The sequence below is a fragment of the Mobula birostris genome, chromosome 9 (genome assembly GCF_030028105.1).
Source record: "Mobula birostris isolate sMobBir1 chromosome 9, sMobBir1.hap1, whole genome shotgun sequence".
Lineage (NCBI taxonomy): Eukaryota > Metazoa > Chordata > Chondrichthyes > Myliobatiformes > Myliobatidae > Mobula > Mobula birostris.
In genome coordinates this window covers 111,102,426-111,120,884 of record NC_092378.1, presented here as the reverse complement: position 1 = coordinate 111,120,884, position 18,459 = coordinate 111,102,426, and positions in this window count along the sequence as shown.

Below are 18,459 nucleotides of genomic sequence, written 5' to 3'. Positions count from 1 at the left end.
CATGTAAACATGTTAGTACAAATATCATCTTTCCCAGGTGATGTCTGACCAGCACTATAAGTAGCCCTTTTAAATTCAGGCAATGTAAATTCAACGTCCAAACTGGAACTGCAACATTCTTTTTTCTTGGCACTCTGAGCATTGCTAGCCAACTTTGCTCGAAAAAAGCAACATAATGGACTTTTAACATCGTAGCCCAACAAGCTGTTTGGTATGTCTCTCCTGCTTCCTGGGAAAATGGAGTCACCTCTTTCTCCCTTATTAAGGAGAGAGAGAGAGAGAGAGCCTGCAGTATGTCGAATTACCAGGTGAACAATGTAGTCTTTGGGCTGACTATGTCCAAGTCTGTGTCTTTGCTATTGCTTTGCTCACACTTGAGTGCTTGGCGAGGGTGCTGATGCTTTTTTTTTGCCAGTGGGGGGAGGGGGGATTGTTGTTCACTGCCGCTTATGCAAGGGAGGGAGGGGAGTTAGAGGGGACTTTGGGGTTCTAACATTGAACTGTCATTCATTCTTTTGGTCACTTCTCTGTTTTTGTGGATGGTTGTGAAGAAAAAGCATTTCAGGATGTATATTGTATACATTTCTCTGACATTAAATTGTACCTTTGAATCTATAATATCTCTTTTCTTTACTTAAATTGCCCAAACTATGTTACATTAGCATATATTTTTGCTAATAATTCTGCTTTTTCAGAGTCAGTAACAGCAACATTCTCTCCACCATATAAAACCGGAGAAGCATCATGTTTTCTAACTCCTCCCTCATTTTCAGTATCTAACCCAAACTTTCCCTCCTTAAATCTCTTTCCTGATAATATCACAGTACATTCTCCAATACATTTTCTTTGCCCTATGCACTGCTTTTCTACCTATGGCTTGAGCTCTTTTATATTGTATGGAAGATGAAGAGCAGTAGCACTGTCTAACTTTCCTAAACACTTTATTCCACTCCTTCACAGCTCTTTTACATTCATCCATCCACCAGTGAACAACTTTCCTTTTATTATCTCCCAACGGTCTAGGAATTGATTTTTTAGCTTTTTGGTTGAGTACAGAGCACAAGGTATTATTACTCAACTCACTATGCTCCAAAATCAAATGATCAGGAAATCTACGTACATTGATGATTTCTGTTCTACTTTTAGTTTGTGCTGTACAATTTACCACATCTGCCATGAAAGTGACAACAATCACTGAAAATACCTCAGATGGGGCAGCACATAGACTCGAACCATATAACTCATAGAACGTAAGTTAACCTGAGGATGGGGCAGTTAGTATACAACTAGATGCAGTGTGCAGTGTGCCAGGAAGGATGGGCAGACGACAGGGCAACACTGCAGTCAGTGAGATAGGTTGCAGGGTAACACGGGGACAAGATCAAAAAGGGCGACGAATACAGGACTGAAGGTGTTATATTTGTATGCATGCAGTATTTAGAATAAGGTAGATCTTATAGCACAGTTGGAGATTGGTAGGTATAACGTTATGGGCATCTCTGAGTCATGGCTGAAAGAAGATTATAACTAGGAGCTTAATGTCCAAGGGTACATATTGTGTCAAAAGGACAGGCAGGTAGGCAGAGGAAGGCTCTGTTGTAAAAAAAATGAAATCAAACCCTTAGAAAGAGGCGACATAAGATCGAAAGATGTAGAATCCTTGAGGGTAGAATTAAGAAACTGCAAGGGTAAACAGACCCTGATGGGACTTACATACAGTCCTCTGAAGAGTCCCAGGATATGGGCTATAAACTACAACGGGAGATAGAAAATACATGTCAAAAGGGCAATGTCATGATAGTCCTAGTGGATTTCAATATGCAGATAGATTGGGAAAATTAGGTTGGAGCTGGATCCCAAGAGGGGGATTTTGTAGAATGCCTATGAGATGGCTTTTTAGAGCAGTTTGTGGTTGAGCCCACTAGGGGAAAGGCAATTCTGGACTGGGTGTTATGTAATGAACCAGATTTGATTAGAGAGCTTAAAGTAAAGAAATTCTTAGGAGGCAATAATCATAATATGATAGACTTCACCCTGACATTTGAGAGGGAGAAGCTGAAGTCAGATGCATCAGCATTACAGTGGAGTAGAGGCACGAGAGAGGAGCTGTCCAAAGTTGATTGGAAGGGAACACCAGCACGGATGATGGCAGAACAGCAATGGCTGGAGTTTCTGGGAGAACTTCAAAAGGTACAGGATAGATACAGTTCAATCCAAAGGAGAAATATTCTAAAGGCAGGATGATGCAGCCATGGCTGACAAGGGAAGTCAAACACAACATGAAAGCAAAAGAGAGTGTATATAATAGAGCAAACATTAGAGAGAAGTTAGATTGGGAAGGTTTTAAAAATGAACAGAAAGCAACTAAGAAAGCCAAAAGGAAGGAAAAGATGAAATATGAAGGTACACAAGCCAATAATATCAAAGAGGATGCCAAATGTTTTTTCAGATATATAAAAAGAGGAAAGAGTAGATATTGGACTGCTGGAAAATGATGCTGAAGCGGTAGTAATGGAGGACAAGGAAATGGCAGACAACCTAAATAAGTATTTTGCATCTGTCTTCACTATGGAAGACACTACCAGTATGCCAGGAGTTCGAGAGTGTCAGAGGGCAGAAGAGAGTGCAATTGCTATTACCAGGGAGAAGATGCTTAGGAAACTGAAAGGTCTGAAGGTGGATAAGTCAGCTGGACCAGATTGTCTACACCACAGGATTCTGAAAGAAGTGGCTAGGGATACTGTGGAGACATTGGCAACAATTTCTCAAAAATCACTAGATTCTGGCATATTTCCAGAGGACTGGAACATTGCTGATGTCATTCCACTCTTTCGAGTCGATGATTAAGGATGAGGTCTCAGGGTACTTGGAGGCACATGATAAAATAGGCCAAACTTAGTACGGTTTCCTTAAGGAATAATCTTGAGTGACAAATCTGTTGGAATTATTTGAGGAAATAACAAGCAGGATAGACAAAGGAGAATCGGCGAACGCTGTGTACTTGGATTTTCAGAAGATGATTGACGAGTTGCGACAAATGAGGTTGCTTAACAAGATAAGTGCGCATGGTATTACAGGAAAGATACTAGTATAGATATAGGATTGGCTGATTGGCAGGAGACAAAGAGTGGAAATAAAGGGAGCGTTTTCTGGTTGGCAATTGCTGACGTGTGGTATTCCGCAGGGGTTGGTGTTGGGTCCTCTTCTTTTAACAATGTATGTCAATGATTTGGATGACAGAATTGATGGCTTTGTGGCCACGTTTGCAGACAATGCAAAGATAGGTGGAGGGGCAGGTAGTGTTGAGGAAGCAGGGAGTCTGCAGGATGACTTAGATTCAGAGAATGGGTAAAGAAGTGACAAACTGAATACAGTGTCAGGAAATGTATGGTCATGCACTTTTGCAGAAGGAACAAAAAAGTAGACTATTTTCTATATGGGCAGAAAATTCAAAAGTACGAGGTGTAAAGGGACTTGGGAGTCCTTGTGCAGGATAGCCTTAAGGTTAATTTGGAGGTTGAGCTGGTGGTAAGGAAGGCAAATGCAACGTTAGCAGTCATTTCAAGAGGACCAGAATATAAAAGTAAGGATGTAATGCTGAGGCTTTATAAGGCATTGGTGAGGCTTCAATTGAAGTACTGTGAACAGTTTTGGGCCTCTTAACCAAGAAAGGATGTGCTGTCATTGGAGAGGGTTCAGGAGAATGATTCTGGAGAATGAAGGGGTTACCATATGAGGGGCGTTTGATAGCTCTAGGCCTGTACTTGCTGGAATTTAGAAGAATGAGGGGGGATATCATTGAAACCTATCAAATGTAGAAAGGTCTAAATAGAGTAGTAAGGGAATCTAGGACCAGAGGACACAGCCTCAGAATAGAGGGACGTGCATATAGAACAGAGATAAGGAAGAACTTCTTTAACCAGGGGATAGTGAATCTGTGGAATTCATTGCCTCAGGAACTGTGGAGGCCAGGTCATAGGATGTATTTAAGTCAGAGGTTGTTAGGTTCTTGATAAGTCAGGACATGAAAGGTTGTGGGGATATGGTAGGAGAATGAGGTTGAGAGGGAAACTGGATCAGCTATGATGAAATGTCAGAGCAGATTCAATGGGCCAAAAGGCCTAATTCTTCTCCTAGCTCTTCTAGTCCTATGGTCTCTTACGTAGGTAGAACAAGGGATCAGGCCCTGCAGAATGAGTATTTGGGGGTTGGATAAAAAATGAAGCAGGACCTTGAGGTTAGTGATCTCCGAATTGCTCCCAGTGCCATGTGCTATTGGGGTCAGAAATGAAAGGAGAGACCAGATGAATTTCTGTCAAAGAAGAGGATGCAGGCATCAAAAATTCAGGTTCTTGGACTACTAGAACTCTTCTGGGGTACAGGCAACCTGTACAAAAGGGCTGGGTTGCGCTTGAACCAGAGAAGGACCAATATCCTTTCAGGGAAATTCACTGGTGCTATGCGGAAGGATTTAAACTAAATTGGCAGAGTGTTTGAACTCTAAGCAGGAGCATGGGCTGAAGCAATAGCCAGTGAGATCAAGTTTAGTCATCAGGATAACCAAAGACACAGTAAAAGGAGTGAAAGGAACACTCAGATAAACCGCATTTAATTCAACACATGAGGTTTAACAGGTAACATGTGAAATTTGCGTAGCAACATGACTGAGAGAAGGACCAGACCAGCAGCTCAGTATTTCAGGGTACAGAAACTACAAGTGTGACAGAGGTACAGGCAAGCAAGGTTGAAATGTGGCCTTTTTGATAAGGGAAAATGCAACAGCAGTACTTAGATAACATTCTTGGGGAATTGCCCGGTGAGCCCATATGGGCAGAACTTATAAACACGAAGGGATATGTATCTTTAGAGGGGTTGTGTTATAGATCTCTGCCCTCCCAATACCACCACTGCTCGTACCCGTAATCAGCAGGAACTTGAAGAACAGGTGTTTAGAAAAATTGCTAATAGTCGATAGAAATAATAGGATTGTATTAGTGGGAGATTTTTATTTCCACAGTATTGACTTGATTACCTGGAATGTTAAGGGCCTGGATGGAGTGGAATTTGTGAAATGTCTATGAAAGTTTCCTGAGTCAAAATGTACTGAGTCACCCTTACTTGTGAATGTGCATTAGAGGGCCCCCCCTTCTTGGGAAATAATGTAGGGCAAGTAACTGAAGTGGCAGTTAGAGAGCATTTCAAAGTTCAAAGTTCAAAGTAAAATTTATTATCAGAGTACATACATGTCACCACATACAACCCTAAGATTCTTTTTTTGCAGGCACACTTAGCAACTCTATTGAACAGTAACTGTACACTGTAAACATCAGGATCTGTAAACTGTAAGCAAACTGTGCAAGTACAGATATAAATAAATAACAAGCATGAAATAACAATATAATGGAGCCCTTAAATAAGTGTAGTTATCTCCTTTTATTCAAGAGCTTGATGGCTGAGGGCTAGTAACCATTCTCGAATCTGGTTATGCAAGTCCTGAGGTACCTGTACCTTCTACCAGCGAGAAAAGAGCATGGCCTGGCGGGTGGGGGAAGGTGGTGAGGATCTTTGATGATGGATGCTGCTTTTCTACAACAACGTTTCATGTAGATGTGCTCAGTGGTTCGGAGGGTTTTACCCGTGATGTACTAGACTGAATCCACCATATTTTGAAAGATCTTACACCCAAAGGCATTGATGTTCCCATACCAGGCAGTAATGCAGCTAGTCAGCACACTTTCCACCACACATCTATAGAAGTTTGCCAAGGTTTTTGATGACCTGCTGAAACTCAGCAGACTCCTGAGGAAGTAGAGGTGCTGTCATGCTTCCTTTGCAATTATATTTATATGATGGGTCCAGGACAGGTCCTCTAAGATAGTGACACGCAGGAATTTAAAGTTACCTGACCCTCTCCACCTCTGATCCTCCGATGAGTACTTGCTTAAAGACTTCAGGTTTCCCTCTCTTATAGCCTACAAACAGTTCCTTGATCTTATTGACAATGATCAGGGTGGGGGGTGGCTCTAAGCAGGTGCCACACCTTGCCCAAGGGTGATAATGCAGGCTGCTATACCTCCTTTGGTAGAGACGTATCTCCACCCTGCCACCTAATCAGTGGCATGATTAAAATTGAGAGTTTGAAGAGGATAAATTTGAGTATTGCAGAGTTTTCAGAGGTTATCAGATTAGAGGAGATGAAAGATAGAGAGGGTTGAGAGAATGGAGATCAGAATTCTAGACTCACAGTGGCACTCAGCTGGGAGACAGTGTAACTCAGTAAAGGCCAGGTGATGGGTAAATGGGACTTTAGGCAAATTATGAAACAGGAAGTAGAGTTTGAACTTCCATTCATTTACTCTATTGACTGACGGCCCACTGACGTTTCATCCATATTTGGATTGCAAAGAGCTTAATATGCCACAGTTGATGAAGTGTTTCAAATCAGTGAGGAAATTAGGGCTAGTTAGATACCATTAACCTCCCAGTAGATTCAGTTTGGGCTGCCTCTGTTCCTCCCTATCTGACTGTCGTAATTAATGACATCTTGATCAGATGAACAGGCATCCAACATGAACCCACATTCTCCATCAGGTTTGCCCTTTATACTGCTAACAAACAGACCGATGGTAGTTGTGAAAAGTCTTCTCAAGATTATGGCCAGATCCTTCTCCAGGGATTAATTCAGAATTTCCATGATGTCAAAGATTATCTTCAACCTTTTTCCACAAAATCTATCTAGCTTCCTTTGTTTTCTAAGAAAATGGTGAGATGTTTCACGGGATTGAACTCTGGTATTGTTCCAATAGAAGGCAACTAAATGAATAATCATATAATTTTGCATCTACTAGTTTTGCAGGTGCTAATAATACAACAACATATACATGGAAAAATCTTTCAAAAAACATAAGCTTGTGTTTTGAAAATCAGATATCTTTAGAAGTAAGAGCGCACATTCAAAATATTGAATGAATAAGCAAACATGATGTTTGGTTTAGAGATATATGACATGTAGATGTTGAAAGAGGTCTGCACACACATCATTGGTTAGACAACAGTTAACCACTGGAAATCTGAGTAATTTATTTCAGCAAATATCAAATTCTTGAAATGTAAAGATGCTTCACTTTGTAAGGTAATTTGGGGGCTTAGTGGTGGAGAGATTGCATAAGCAAGGACTAAATACAACAAAGATGTTTCAATGGAGTTGAAAGGTATTTGAGAATACAAAACACTTCAGCATTAAAAACTACAATAAAGTATTTCCACTATAAGTGAGTCTGTAGAGTCGATGCCATCCATTTATGGACATTGAAAGAATGATGGATGAGCCTGATGAGTAATATTTCAGCAGATGCGTACAAAAGGTTGATGGAATAAGGTATAATCTACCAGGAAAAGTAATGGAAGCAGAATCCAAAATAAAGGAGAATTCAAAGTAGATTTGAAAAAGAAACAAAGTTACAATGTACAGTATGCGAAGAAGGTATGGGATATTATCTGAGCTGAAAACACCTTCAGAGTAAGTAAGAATGTTGGGAGCCAAATGGCCAACATTTGCCAAAGTTGAAGATTCTAATTTTAATTCGTGCAGCATTTCTGGGACAGTCTGCTCATTTTTCACTCAAATTGCTTTCACTAAATAGTTCTGCCCATATACAAAAATTATCCCCATCATCAGGTTAACAGCTGCATAACCCATCCAAGTGGCCAAATTCAATTGATGAGAACCATGACTAAATATTAGATTATTTCATTTTGATAAGTCTGATTGACCTCTACTAATATTTATGTCTCAACATGCATCACCTAATGATCTAATGAGCTTGATTGCTAAGTCTTTGAATTCCTGATGCTTCGTTGAACTCAGATATACCAGCTTACTACCAGTCGTGCTAAGATTCACTAACGCAGTATGCAGCAAGTTTATTCTTCCGCAAGTTATTTTTATACTGATACTATTCTCAAGTGTACCAGAGAAGAAAGAAAATAATTCTAGCTACTGACGCAATTGCTCAAGGGACTTTAATCAAGATATTAACTGATAATATTACCTAAGTCATCCTTAGTTAAGTGCAATCTTTATATTTGTTGGTGACATTCTGATTAACTGATTTAATTTTTTCCAGGCTGAATACATTATTATAATCTTGAGTGAGCAATCAGTATTTATCTTCAAGTAAGATCATTCACATCACCACATCTGGTGACCATGCATTGCTTATACTGAGCTCAATTTCTTTCTTTTTCTCCCAAAGCTCCTATCATTTACATGATGGTGTTCCGTCAAATGAAGGTTGCTGAGGGAAGACCCCCCACTAACTGACTCCACAAGTTGCAGTTGAATGATGGCTGTGTTTTAGTTGACTAGTAATTGTATAAAAGCTTGATTCTCTAAGGGAATTTTTTTTTAACGCAATTGGATAGTTTGCCCTAACAGTAAAGTAGATGGACGTTAAAATTTTATCAAATAAACAAGTTCGGAATCAATTTTGTGCACTATTTCATTTAAGTGAATTTGCATGAAGTACTGCGCTAATTTGACCAGTACATTTTTGTAATTAACCTCTACTCACCCCACCTTACCTCCTACAGATTTCAGTTTCCTGTACAATTGGCCTAACCTTTGTTTGAAAATCGCAGTTTATGACCCACTTGATAGACAGAGACAATTTTTTAGCTCTCCGTGTCTTTTTGTACCCTGTGCTATAATCCATATCTTTACCTTAGGTATTACACTTAGATCCTGCATTAGAGATCTGGCATTCTCAGTTTGACCTGCCTGGGAAGTTTGGCCATTTTCCAAGTTGTTTCAGCTTGCTATATGCTTGATTCTTTCACCTAGCTGGCTCGTAGTACCAGGCTTTCCTTCTGTTTCTTCTTTAGAATTATCCACTTTAAGAATCCTTATTTGAAATAAAGTAACCATTCCCCCACCCTGCTCTCATGACTATACCCCTCCCCCACGGTGGGCTTCACAGCTGAACAGGTGAGAAGACAGTTGAAACACCTCCACCCAACCAAGGCTGCAGGCCTGGATGGTGTCAGCACCAGGGTGCTCAAAGCCTGTGCCCCTCAGCTATGTGGAGTACTTCACCATGTCTTCAACCTGAGCCTGAGTCTTCAGAAGGTTCCTGTGCTGTGGAAGACGTCCTGCCTCGTCCCTGTACCGAAGACGCCACGCCCCAGTGGCCTCAATGACTACAGACTGGTGGTATTGACCTCCCACATCATGAAGACCCTGGAGAGACCTATTCTGGAGCTGTTCCGGCCTATGGTCAGGCCACACTTAGATCCCCTCCAGTTCGCCTACCAGCCCCGACTAGGAGTTGAGGATGCCATCGTCGACCTGCTGAACCGTGTCTACGCCCACCTGGACAAGCCAGCGAGCACTGTGAGGGTCATGTTTTTTGACTTCTCCAGTGTGTTTAACACCATCCGCCCTGCTCTGCTGGGGGAGAAGCTGACAGTGATGCAGGTGGATGCTTTTCTGGTGCCATGGATTCTTGATTACCTGACTGGCAGAACACAGTACGTGTGCTTGCAACACTGTGTGTCCGACAGAGTGATCAGCAGCACTGGGGCTCCTCAGGGAACTGTCTTGTCTCCCTTTCTCTTCAACATTTACACCTCGGACTTCAACTATTGCACAGAGTCTTGTCATCTTCAGAAGTTTTTGGATGACTCTGCCATAGTTGGATGCATCAGCAAGGGAGATGAGGCTGAGTACAGGGCTACGGTAGGAAACTTTGTCACATGGTGTGAGCAGAATTATCTGTAGCTTAATGTGAAAAAGACTAAGGAGCTGGTGGTAGACCTGAGGAGGGCTAAGGCACCGGTGACCCCTGTTTCCATCCAGGGGGTCAGTGTGGACTTGGTAGAGGATTACAAGTACCTTGAGATACGAATTGACAATAAACTGGACTGGTCAAAGAACACTGAGGCTGTCTACAAGAAGGGTCAGAGCCGTCTCTATTTCCTGAGGAGACTGAGGTCCTTTAACATCTGTCGGACAATGCTGAGGATGTTCTACGAGTCTGTGGTGGCCAGTGCTATCATATCTGCTGTTGTGTGCTGGGGCAGTAGGCTGAGGGTAGCAGACACCAACAGAATCAACAAACTCATTCGTAAGGCCAGTGATGTTGTGGGGATGGAACTGGACTCTCTCATGGTGGTGTCTAAAAAGAGCATGCTGTCCAAATTGCATGCCATCTTGGACAATGTCTCCCATCCACTACATAATTTACTGGTTGGGTACAGGAGTTCATTCAGCCAGAGACTCATTCCACCGAGATGCAGCACAGAGCGTCATAGGAAGTCACTCCTGCCTGTGGCCACCAAACTTTACAACTCCTCCCTTGGAGGGTCAGACACCCTGAGTCAATAGGCTGGTCCTGGACTTATTTCCATCTGGCATAATTTACATATTATTATTTAATTATTTATGGTTTTGTATTGCTATATTTATACTCTATTCTTGGTTGGTGCAACTGTAACAAAACACAATTTCCCTCAGGATCAATGAAGTATGATTATGACTATGACTATGACTATCTGAGCCTTGAACCCATTGCAATTTACCTAACGCCACAACAGTTCAACAGCAGTTGAAATCTCAATGGCTCTCCACAGCTTTGGACCACCTGGGCAACATAAACACCTACGTCAGGATGCTGTTCATCGACTATAGCTCAACACTTAATACCATCATTCCCACAATCCTGGTTGAGAAGTTGCAGAACCTGAGCCTTTGAAACTCCCTCTGCAATTGGATACTTTACTTCCTAACTGGAAGACCACAGTCTGTGTGGATTGGTGATGGGACATTCTCCTCACTGATGATCAACACTGGCGCACCTCAGGGGTGTGTGCTTAGCCCATTGCTCTACTCTGTATATACACATGACTGTGTGGCTAGGCATAGCTCAAGTACCATCTATAATTTTGCTGAGGATACAACTATTGTTGGTAGAATCTCAGGTGGTGATGAGAGGGTGTACAGGAGTGAGATATGCCAACTAGTGGAGTGGTGCTGCAGCAACAACCTGGCACTCAACGTCAGTAAGACAAAAGAGCTGATTGTGGACTTCAGGAAGGGTAAGACGAGGGAACACATACCAATCCTCATAGAGGGATCAGAAGTGGATAGAGTGAGCAGTTTCAAGTTCCTGGGTGTCGAGATCACTGAGGACCTAACCAGGTTCCAACATATTGATGTAGTTATAAAGAAGGCAAGACAGCAGCTATACTTTATTAGGAGTTTGAAGAGATTTGGCATGTCAACAAATACATGCAAAAACTTCTATAGTTGTACTGTGGAGAGCATTGTGACAGGCTGCATCACTGTCTGGTATGGAGGGGCTACTGCACAGTGCCGAAAGAAGCTGCAGAAGGTTGTAAATCTAGTCAGCTCCATCTTGGGCACAAGCCTACAAAGAATCCAGGACATATTTAGGGACAGGTCTCTCAGAAAGGCAGCATCCATTATTAAGCACATCCAGCACTTGGGGCATGACCTTTTCTCACTAGGTAGGAGGTACAGAAGCCTGAAGGCACACACTCAGTGACTCAGGAACAGCTGCTTCCCCTCCGCCCTCCCATTGCTAAATGGACGTTGAATCTTTGGACACTACCTCACTTTTTTTTATACAGTATTTCTGTTTTTGCACATTTTAAAAAATCTATTCAATATACATAATTGATTTACTTGTTTATTTATTATTATTATTTTTATTTAGAATGTAGAATAGTACAGCACATTACAGGCCCTTTGGCCCACAATGTTGTACCGACCCTCAATCCCTGCCTCCCATATAAGCCCCCACCTTAAATTCCTCCATATACCTGTCTAGTAGTCTCTCAAACTGCACTAGTGCATTTGCCTCCACCACTGACTCAGGCAGTGCATTCCACGCACCAACCACTCTCTGAGTAAAAAAATTTTCCTCTAATATCCCCCTTGAACTTCCCACCCCTTACCTTAAAGCCATGTCCTCTTGTATTGAGCAGTGGTGCCCTAGGGAAGAGGCGCTGGCTATCCACTCTATCTATTTCTCTTAATATCTTGTACATCTCTATCATGTCTCCTCTCATCCTCCTCCTCTCCAAAGAGTAAAGCCCTAGCTCCCTTAATCTCTGATCAAAATCCATACTCTCTAAATCAGGCAGCATCCTGGTAAATCTCCTCTGTACCCTTTCCAATGCTTCCACATCCTTCCTATAGTGAGGCAACCAGAACTGGACACAATACTACAAGTGTGGCCTAACCAGAGTTTTATAGAGCTGCATCATTACCTCACAACTCTTAAACTCTATCCCTCGACTTAAGAAAGCTAACACCTCATAAGCTTTCATAACTACCCTATCTACCTGTGAGGCAACTTTCAGGAATCTGTGGACATGTACCCCCAGATCCCTCTGCTCCTCCACACTACCAAGTATCCTGCCATTTACTCTGTACTCTGCCTTGGGGTTTGTCCTTCCAAAGTGTACCACCTCACATTTCTCCAGGTTGAACTCCATCTGCCACTTCTCAGCCCACTTCTGCATCCTATCAATGTCTCCCTGCAATTGTCAACAATCCTCTACACTATTACAACACTACTAACCTTTGTGTCGTCTGCAAACTTGCCAACCCACCCTTCTACCCCCACATCCTGGTCGTTAATAAAAATCACGAAAAGTAAAGGTCCCAGAACAGATCCTTGTGGGACACCACTAGTCACAACCCTCCAAACTGAATGTACTCCCTCCACCACAACCCTCTGCCTTCTGCAGGCAAGCCAATTCTGAATCCACCTGGCCAAAATTCCCTAGATCCCATGCCTTCTGACTTTCTGAATAAGCCTACCATGTGGAACCTTGTCAAATGCCTTACTAAAATCCATGTAGATCACATCCACTGCACTACCCTCATCTATATGCTTGGTCACCTCCTCAAAGAACACTAGCAGGCTTGTTAGACACGATCTGCCCTTCACAAAGCCATGCTGACTGTCCCTGATCAGACCATGATTCTTTAAATGCCCATAGATCCTGTCTCTAAGAATCTTTTCCAACAGCTTTCCCACCACAGACGTAAGGCTCATTGGTCTATAATTACCCGGACTATCCCTACTACCTTTTTTGAACAAGGGGACAACATTCACCTCCCTCCAATCCTCCGGTACTATTTTATTTAATATTATTCTTTTCTCTCAGCTAGATTAATTGATGAATTGATTATCGGGAGCAAGGACATGGCAGACCAATTGAATAACTACTTTGGTTCTGTCTTCACTAAGGAGGACATAAATAATCTTCCGGAAATAGTAGGAGATAGAGGGTCCAGTGAGATGGAGGAACTGAGGGAAATACATGTTAGTAGTGAAGTGGTGTTAGGTAAATTGAAGGGATTAAAGGCAGATAAATCCCCAGGGCCAGATGGTCTGCATCCCAAAGTGCTTAAGGAAGTAGCCCAAGAAATAGTGGATGCATTAGTGATAATTTTTCAAAACTCTTTAGATTCTGGACTAGTTCCTGAGGATTGGAGGGTGGCTAATGTAACTCCACTTTTTAAAAAAAGAGAGAGAAACCGGGGAATTATAGACCAGTTAGCCTAACATTGGTGGTAGGGAAACTGCTAGAGTCAGTTATCAAAGATGTGATAACAGCACATTTGGAAAGTGGTGAAATCATCGGACAAAGTCAGCATGGATTTGTGAAAGGAAAATCATGTCTGACGAATCTCATAGAATTTTTTGAGGATGTAACTAGTAGAGTAGATAGGGGAGAACCAGTGGATGTGGTATATTTGGATTTTCAAAAGGCTTTTGACAAGGTCCCACACAGGAGATTAGTGTGCAAACTTAAAGCACATGGTATTGGGGGTAAGGTATTGATGTGGATAGAGAATTGGTTGGCAGACAGGAAGCAAAGAGTGGGAATAAATGGGACCTTTTCAGAATGGCAGGCAGTGACTAGTGGGGTACCGCAAGGCTCAGTGCTGGGACCCCAGTTGTTTACAATATGTATTAATGACTTAGATGAGGGAATTAAATGCAGCATCTCCAAGTTTGCAGATGACACGAAGCTGGGTGGCAGTGTTAGCTGTGAGGAGGATGCTGAGAGGATGCAGGGTGACTTGGATAGGTTAGGTGAGTGGGCAAATTCATGGCAAATGCAATTTAATGTGGATAAATGTGAGGTTATCCACTTTGGTGGCAAAAATAGGAAAACAGATTATTATCTGAATGGTGGCCGATTAGGAAAAGGGGAGGTGCAACGAGACCTGGGTGTCATTGTACAGCAGTCATTGAAAGTGGGCATGCAGGTACAGCAAGCGGTGAAAAAGGCGAATGGTATGCTGGCATTCATAGCAAGATGATTCGAGTACAGGAGCAGGGAGGTTCTACTGCAGTTGCGCAAGGCCTTGGTGAGACCACCCCTGGAGTATTGTGTGTAGTTTTGTCCCCTAATCTGAGGAAAGACATTCTTGCCATAGAGGGAGTACAAAGAAGGTTCACCAGATTGATTCCTGGGATGGCAGGACTTTCATCTGATGAAAGACTGGATGAACTAGGCTTATACTCGTTGGAATTTAGAAGATTGAGGGGGGATCTTATTGAAACGTATAAAATCCTAAAGGGATTGGACAGGCTAGATGCAGGAAAATTGTTCCCAATGTTGGAGAAGTCCAGAACGTGGGGTCACAGTTTGAGGATAAAGAAGAAGCCTTTTAGGACCGAGATTAGGAAAAACTTCTTCACACAGAGAGTGGTGAATCTGTGGAATCCTCTGCCACAGGAAACAGTTGAGGCCAGTTCATTGGCTATATTTAAGACGGAGTTAGATATGGCCTTGTGGCTAAAGGGATCAGCGGGTATGGAGAGAAGGCTGGTCCAGGGTTCTGAGTTGGATGATCAACCATGATCATACTGAATGGCGGTGCAGGCTCAAAGGGCCAAATGGCCTACTCCTGCACCTATTTTCTATGTTTCTATTATGTATTGCATTGAACTGCTGCTGCCAAGTTAACAAATTTCATGTCACACGCCGGTGATAATAAACCTGATTCTGATTCTGAACTTCCTTTTTTCTTTACCCAGGTTCTTTTAGGTCTCTTGCTCTGTGGCTACCTGTGAGCAAGCAAGTCTCAAGGTTGTATAATTTATGCATACATTCTTTGATAATAAGTGTACTTGAATCTTGAATCAATGGAAATAAAGTTCATGAGAAACCTTAAATGAACTGTTGATTTACTTTTAGCCATGTAGGACTAATGCATAACAAGAAAAAATTCCGTGATGGGAAACTTGCACTATTTGATACAATGTGGCATATTAGGAGAACTTTGAGTTTTAACATCAATAATGTGTACTCTGTTTCGAATGATCCACTAGAAGCCTTCCGTTACATACTATATTACCACAACACTTAGTTCCATACCATAAATATGCCACTGGTAACTGAAATGTTACTTAGGAGGAAAAACTGAAAAGGTGAACTATAACACAATTTTACCCTTGATTTTAAACACTAACATGTGATGTATGCGGATCAGAAACTGTAAATAATTTGCCTTCCATATGTTCTAAACTTCCACTAATAAATGAATAGGGTATTACAAAGTGGAGTATTCTTTTCTGATTTATCTACTGAATAAAAAAGTACAGTCATTCAAATGTATTGGTACCATAGTCTTATAGTATTAGTGGAGTTAGGATATGTTAATGAAAAAAGTATAAACTTAGTGAAGTGCAAATGAAGTAATATTCCATTTCACATTTTCTTGTGTTAGCCATGACTGAAATACCTATAGTAAACTAGACAAAAGGTTTTGGTCAGTGGATACTGGAGAGTATTCAGTCTTTTCTAATGTAAAGGATATTTGTTTCTGTTTCATAATAAAAATTCAGCTGCTCGTACTGATTAATCACAGCCAGGATTACATTAGATCAAAATCAGGAAACACTATCTCCAGAAATGAATTTCATCTGCCTGGACTCAGACTATAAGGGCCAGAAATCTACACAGTCAGACTGGAACTATAACTTGCAGTTCCAAAATAGAGACCAATTCTAAGTTGTTACAATTTGCATGAAATAAATTCACAAGAGAAACAAAAAATCTCCATGGCCAAGCAAGAAGGAAAAACTTTTCATAACCTCAAAGGCAGGGCAGTCTTCCAAAGAAGTCCTCAGTGCTAAGGTTCAACTTACGTTTTCTTGAGATTTCTAATCTAATTTCTTTGAATTATCTCACATGCCTTATCTTAGATCTTGGTTTTGAGTGAGTCTCAATTTCTAAATCCTTTTCAGACATTACATCTTTGAATTGGGATCTAGGTGGACTTTTGGTAATGTGTTTGTTAATTCATCTTAGTCACTGAATTCTTATGTTTCCACCTCATCTCTCTTCAGTCTTCAAAAGCAGCAGGACTGTCTTTAAAGTATTGAGAGTTTCTTTGGAAAATGATGAAAAAGCAGATAAACACTCGTGTTAGCTCCTAATAAGATTGCAACACGAAAATATCTCAGCCAATCCTTTGTAAATTGTATTTAAACATTACTCTGTTTCATTATTTAGAATCCTTCACCTTGACTTAATTTTCTTAAAGATTTTTCAAACAGATTGAGTCATTAGCTGAAGTTTCCAGATTCTGAATTGAAGAGAGCAGCAGTCATTTTGAATAATAGGCATCTCATTTTAATGAAAAAGTTGTGTAATATTTTCTAACAAAGTTAATTACGCAATATTAAAGCCAATTAAGCTGGCTGAGGCCAATGATTCCTTAGGGAGTTGATGGCGCTCAACAGTTAACAGGCAAGGGGAATTGCATTACTTGCCTTAAAGTTTGTATGACCTGAGTGATAATTACTGGCACATCTGTTGCTCCACTCCTGGAGTCTAATAACAGAGCTCAATCATGTGGGATTATCCAGAACTGCAATGGGGAAACCACCCTATGAATCTTATTTGGATACCGTCTATCGTAAGGTCAGATATACAGTAAGGATGTATGAAACATGTTCAATCCCACTCCTCAGTCGTCAGTCAATGAACCACCCTATGCCCTGCACACAGCCAGACTTGGCCAACGTTCAGGCACAGGCTGACAAGTAGCAATTTATATTCATGCACTATTATTATCTCCAAAAAATAAATACCAACTCTTGATAGTGAGTGGTATAAACATCACTGAGTATCCTTTCAGGAACATCCAAGAGGTCATCTTTGAATGGAAGTTCAGTTGGGGTAGCCACGTGAGCATATTTATTACAGGAGCAGGTTAGTGATTTGATATCCGGCAGGGTGTGGATCAGTTCCTTACATTACAAAGCTTTTCCACTCTCTACAGGTAGGAGTCAGGAGCACCCACTGCTCTGGATGACTGTTTTTCATACACGCATCATTTTTACCTAGATTACACTTACAAACAAGGGGCAATTTACAGAGGTTAATTAACCTACTAAGCCGCACATCCTTGGATTGTTGCAGGAAAGCGGAGCTCCAGGGGAACCCCATGTGATCCCAAGAACATACAAACTTCACACATATAACACCCAAGGTCAGAACTGTACCCATGTCTCTGATGCCGTGAGGCAGAGGCTCGACTAGCTGTGTCATTGTGTCACTTATTGTAGATCCATGACAACTCTGAAGCTACCTTCTAAACCCACCAAGGGCAGTAGGCACGAAGGAAACCTGGAAGGAAATAAAAAGTATTGAGCTCGGCAGTGATTTTCACATACTGTATTAGAATAAAAATGCCAGAATCAGGTTTAATATCACCAGCATATGTAATGAGATTTGTTGTTATGAGGCAGCAGTACAATGCAATACATAATAATAAAAATTGTAGTATCTTTGATTCCTTCTGCACAAGGACAGATAATCATAATATAAATGCGTCTCCAAACATACATTAGTGTTGGTAACTTGGGGAAGAGCCATTAAAATGAGGAAAATGCATTTGTTAGAAGTACCAATGGAAATTGGGAAGAGATGGAGTTAGATGCAAAGTGTTTATTCATTTCCAAACAAAATCTTCACCTTTTATTGTGTTCCTTGAATAAATTCTGTATGCCTTCGTCTTTGAGCAGACTTCTTGTATGTTAAGATGGTCTCTTAACCTCACAATTTAGCTTGTCATGGCCTTTCACCTTATTGTCTGCCTGCACGTTCTCTGTAACTGCATTGTTATTGCTTTACCCTTGTACCATATACTGTACATGTTCTGATGTGATGATGTGGCATGCAAAGCAAAGTTTTTCACTGTACCTCAGTGTATGTGACAATGATAAACCGATTACTAATTACCTCTGTGTTGAACACAAGGGAACGTCCAGAGCAAAGATTCTAAAGGTCTTTGCTGGTTATTGGTACTCTGTATTGGTAGTTTGCGGGTGGCGGAGTGAGCCGGGAACAGATTGAAGGCTTAAGGGCTTTGGCTCACCGGGCTTAGGCGTAAACGGGCGAGGC